At 48.5% G+C, this 5432-nt stretch overlaps 1 protein-coding gene across 2 annotated transcripts in view; it reads left to right on the forward strand.

Moving 5' to 3' along the window:
- Nucleotides 1-636: 636 nt before the first annotated feature.
- The window catches only part of TMEM45B (transmembrane protein 45B), a 26155-nt gene continuing 21359 nt past the window's right edge, over nucleotides 637-5432 (forward strand). Inside the window, exon 1 of one of the 2 annotated variants that reach the window (XM_010844699.1) lies at nucleotides 637-759. The gene's annotated coding sequence lies outside the window, so the exon portion shown is untranslated. The other variant, XM_010844698.1, reaches the window with a different exon arrangement.

Below are 5432 nucleotides of genomic sequence, written 5' to 3' on the forward strand. Positions count from 1 at the left end.
GAACCCTTCCTGGTTTCCAGCACCTGCAACAATGAAGTGAGCTGGAAGGCATGTGGAGTTTCGGGTCTCAGCCCTGACTTCCTATGGCCCCTGAGAAGCTTTTACCAGGAGCATCTGTCCACACTCCTCTCCCAGGTTCTGATCGGTGGGTCTGAAATATAGCTATGGCTCTTGGATTATTTTAACTTCCACAGGGGATAGGCAACAGATGGGGTGGGAATAAATGCAATAGGCCAGCCCTTTAACTTAGAGATGAGGGCATAGAGACCTCAAGACACTACACAGACAGATGTGTGTTCCCTCCTGGAAGCACCTCCTTCAAAGGCTGGGACTTGAACTCCTCTGCAGCAGTGTCTCCAGAACCTAGAACTGTGTCTACCTAGTGGGCAGATTTGTTGGCAGAATGGTGGAGTAAATGAATGAATATATCACCAAGCTTCAGCCAGAAAACTGGTCCAGGACAGCATACTGGAGCCTGTGGAAAGTGCTCCCTCACTAGTTTGCTGGCCTGTTCACCCTGTTTGCTTGACTTGGTAAACAGTCTTCCTTGTTTACCTGCGCTGTCCCCTTCCAGGCTCTCTAATTGCTTTGCATCATAGGAGGTCAAGGTTAGTCACAGCCAGCCATAGGTGACCTGGCCCGGCCCCTGTGGGAGCACACGCCTTAGGGAGTGTCCGGAGCCTGGGGAAAACCGGGCGGGAAGGTCAGGGGCGTGGAGACCAGCGCGGGCTTTGAGACGGGAGGCCCAGCACCTGGCAGGTGAGGGAGGTGGAGCGGGGACAGGGAGGGCTGGTTGGTGGTGGCCTGGCTGAGAGGGAGGGGCCGTCAAACCTGCTGGGTGGTGGCTGCACTCTGCGCGCAACAAGGCTACGGACGGACGGACGGCCCGGAGGTGCTCGGCGCAGGTGAGACGCTGGCTACGGGCAAAGGGCTCGGAGCGCGGCCAAGGAAGGGGGCTCGGTCAGGGGAGGCGGCGCGACTCGAGAGGACAGGGAGGCACTGGAGGCCCAGGGATGGAATGCTGATCCGGGGCCCCCTCGTGGCTGGCAAATGGCGCACTGGCGGCTCCACCTCGCCCCGACCCTGTGTCGGATGGCGGGCTGCCCTGGGGTGAATATTGCTGCGTCTCCAGCCTGGCAGGGCGACCCTGTCGCCCGGGGAGACGAGCTTCCAAGTGTGAAGCCCCAGACTCCGTTCTGCCCCAGGATCGGAAACTCCCGCGGGGACGGCTGGTGTCCCTCCTGGAGACCCGAGCTGTATTGCGTCCGGGGCTCATGGCGCATCCACCGCTACCCTCACTGGGCAGTGCCACCCCCACGAGGGTGCGGACCACATCCCCCCTTAGGCCAGGAACCCTGGAGGTTCACAGCAAGAGGCGATTGACAGATATTGTCCCCGGAGCCATTATTTAGCTTCCACGAAGAGGCTAGTGGGCCAAGAGATGTGAGGGGCAAAGGGTGAAGGCTAGCGGTGCTTGGAGAAGTTTTAGGTGTTCCTGTCTGGATCCAGAGGGAGAGCCCCTGGAGACAGGAGCTAACCCTAGACGTGAGAAGGGTTTGTGTTGCAGCAACCGGGAAACCAGTCACTTTCTGAAAGAAATCATTTTAAAATTTTAGCCAGGCACCTGTCTAAAAGTAGTGGAAATGACCCCTTCCTTCATGTTCTCTTCCACCACGGCCCTCTGCGGCTGCCATTTTCCCCGCATCCCTGACCCTTGGCACGGTCGCCCCACCCATGGCTCTGCTTGGCTCATAAAGTGACAAATGGATTTTACCTGTATTTTTACATTCACTTTAATAGGTGATATAGCTTATGGTTAAAGGAAATGTGTCCTGTTTTTAACCCGATGTGCAGCACATTCAATACTATCTGGGGTTTGCTCCACGTTGAACACCGTTGGGCAGAAAAATGCTAGACTGTGAGCTATGGGGCCGACACCTGCTCTTCATGACTGAGAGCTTGTCTGCTTGATATGATGTAGTTACACTCTGTTCCAGAGTCTCTGGGAAAGATGTGGGATTAATATGAGGGCTCTGTTGAATATGGCCCCTTAATTTTACAAGGGGCCATATTCAACAGAGCCCTCACATTAATTTTACAAGGGAGGGCACCTGACAAAGGCTGAGGAAAAAGGCGTGGTTTCTGGTTATGCATTATCTGTTCTGGTACTACAGGAGGCAAGCATTCAATTTTCTTTTCAAAGAACTTAGATTTCCTCTCACTTCTTCCATGCACAGTGGAAACAGAATCACCCTGACTTGCTTATCTCACACTCTGCAATTTTCCTTACATTCTATGGGTTCCTTCCTGCCCCTACTGGGGATGTTGGTTATGATGGGCTAGGTGAAGTTACTGAATCTCACCAGTAACTTTTAAAGTATATTGCCAATATATCCTTGGTAATGTGTCTTCCCTAATCCTGGCACAGGGCATTTCAAAACTGTTGGGATTTGGCCAGGGCTGAGGGAAAAGGGGGATAAAAAGAAAGAAAAACTTCCACTTTCTTATCTCACTACCACCTTCAAGGAAACATTGGCTGCCATGCTCATTGGTCAAAGTACAGCTGTAGTAGCCTATCAAAGATACGCTGTTATCAAACAGCCTATCTGTGTAGGCTGTTATCAAAAGATTATCTCTTTCCCTCAAATGCATCTGCTCATTGAAAATGGATAAAGGCAATTTTCCTGTACATAGAGCCACTCCCATAGCCAAAGTTCCTGTTATTGCAAACCTGTTTATGATTGTAAGAGAACAGAAGTCACTACTGTGTCATCAGCTAATGGCTAAATCTGTAGACAAATGTCCAGTCTACACTTGTTTTTATAGACAGGTTTTACAGCAGTATCTAGATTATTCACAGTACTATACAATATTGAATACGGACAATTATTAGCCAAAGATAAGTGATGTAACTCCCACCTTTTGTTTGAACCCAGCTTCCCTTTTAACCAGCCAGCCTTCTCCCCTGGGGTTAGAAACAGAGATGATTTCAATTTTAGCTGTTTTTATTTCCCTTGTCTGTTCACCTACATAAAAATAAAATGGGTCTCAAGGTACACAACAGAAAGAAGAAGGAGACTCAAAAGATCTGTCCACCTTGTGTGAAGAATTAAATGGCAAACATCAAAGCACGCTCATGTATTCCCCTGGAAGGATTGAGATGTCTAAGCCATTATCCATAGCTTCCTGGTATAAAATCATAATGGGGTTTTACAGAGTACTGGGCACTTTCCTTAATAAGCAGCACTGTGAGGTCAGAGTGTTGTTGCTGTTTAGCCACTAAGTCGTGTCCAACTCTTTTGTGACCCCATGGACGGTACCCCGCCAGGCTCCTCTATCCATGGGATTTCCCAGGCAAGAATACTGGAGTAGGTTGCCATTTCCTTTCCAGGGGATCTTCCCCATCCAGGGATTGAACCCACATTTCCTCCATTGGCAGGCCGGTTCTTTACTACTGAGTCACCAGGGAGGTCAGAGTTACAGCCCTATTTCATAAATGAGAAACTGAGACTTAGAGACAGTTTCTGTCCCAGGCCTATGTGGCAAAGCCAGATCTCAAGCCAGAAATTCCTCTATGACACCACAACTCCTTGTCATGTGTTCTTTGTTGCTTAATTTGTTTAGTTTAGATGGGGGGGGGTGGTTTGTGTTTTGTTTAATATATTCTGACTTGAACTCTTAGAGTCTAAATATAGAAACACTCTTTTGGATACATTTCATAGCCATCTTTGTTCAATGTGATCACAAAATATTTTAGAGCTGAGGATAGCCTTAAAGATTATTAAAACCAATCTTCTTGTTTTCAAAGAAGAAAAGTGGATTCAGGGAAAATTAAACAAACACCCCCATGAAGCTTCCCCAAATGTACTTTGCTAATGAATTACAGAGAAAACCTAGGTCTCCCAGTGTCCAGACAGTTGCTATTTCTGACATGTGGTCTCCTGAAGATCTCCTACCTACATAAATTGAGTGGTTTATTTCCATTGACTCTGTTGCTTTAAGGTCTGTGACAGCAAACCATAGCCCCTCTGAATCCTGGACTCAGATACCTGTAGATTCTTCTACTTTAACTGTATTCCACACTACATGAGGGAAAGAATCTTGGTTATCAGGCCTATTGTGTTATTCCTATCACACTGCCGAAAGCCCCTCCCCCACCCAAAAAAAGTGTTCAATATACAGTATATCAAACACACTTTTGAATAAGTATGAGATGTCACGTGTAGCTACAAGTCACAGAAGACCCTGCTATGGGGGGCTCAGTAAATAAGGAGTTTGTTCTCAGCACCAGATGTCTGGAGGCGCAAAGTCCAGCGCTAGAGTAGGCTCATTCCACTCTTATCATGCTTTCATCCTCACCTGAGGATAGGCAGCTCTTCTGTGCTTAATAGAAAGAAGGGCAGAAGGCATGTACCGCTTGAGTCTGTCCCTTTTTTATAATATAATAAGTCTCCTGTAGCGCAGGCGGCTGCGACGGGCGCGCCGAAGCGCAGGCAAGAGGAGCCACCCCACGTCCGAGGTCAGGGGCAGCGGCCGAGAGTACCAGACTGCGACGGCGCAGGAACAGCAGAGAGGAGCTACCCCGCGTCCGAGGTCAGGGCGGGGCGGCTGAGAGGAGATACCAAGCGTCCGAGGTCAGGGGCGGCGATGAGAGGAGTTACCCCGCGTCCAAGGTCAGGGGCGGTGGCCGGGAGGAGATACCGCATGCCCCCACGTAAAAAAAGATCTTCACGACCCAGATAATCACCATGGTGTGATCACTGACCTAGAGCCAGACATCCTGGAATGTGAAGTCAAGTGGGCCTTAGAAAGCATCACTACGAACAAAGCTAGTGGAGGTGATGGAATTCCAGTTGAGCTATTCCAAATCCTGAAAGATGATGCTCTGAAAGTGCTGCATTCAATATGCCAGCAAATTTGAAAAACTCAGCAGTGGCCACAGGACTGGAAAAGGTCAGTTTTCATTCCAATCCCAAAGAAAGGCAATGCCAAAGAATGCTCAAACTACCACACAATTGCACTCATCTCACACGCTAGTAAAGTAATGCTCCAAATTCTCCAAGCCAGGCTTCAGCAATATGTGAACCGTGAACTTCCTGATGTTCAAGCTGGTTTTAGAAAAGGCAGAGGAGCCAGAGATCAAATTGCCAACATCCGCTGGATCATGGAAATAGCAAGAGAGTTCCAGAAAAACATCTATTTCTGCTTTATTGACTATGCCAAAGCCTTTGACTGTGCATCACAAGAAACTGGAAAATTCTGAAAGAGGTGGGAATACCAGAACACCTAATCTGCCTCTTGAGAAATTTGTATGCAGGTCAGGAAGCAACAGAACTGGACATGGAACAACAGACTGGTTCCAAATAGGAAAAGGAGTTCGTCAAGGCTGTATATTGTTACCCTGTTTATTTAACTTATATGCAGAGTACATC

The sequence above is a fragment of the Bison bison genome, unplaced genomic scaffold, assembly GCF_000754665.1.
Source record: "Bison bison bison isolate TAMUID 2011002044 unplaced genomic scaffold, Bison_UMD1.0 scf7180017864205, whole genome shotgun sequence".
Lineage (NCBI taxonomy): Eukaryota > Metazoa > Chordata > Mammalia > Artiodactyla > Bovidae > Bison > Bison bison.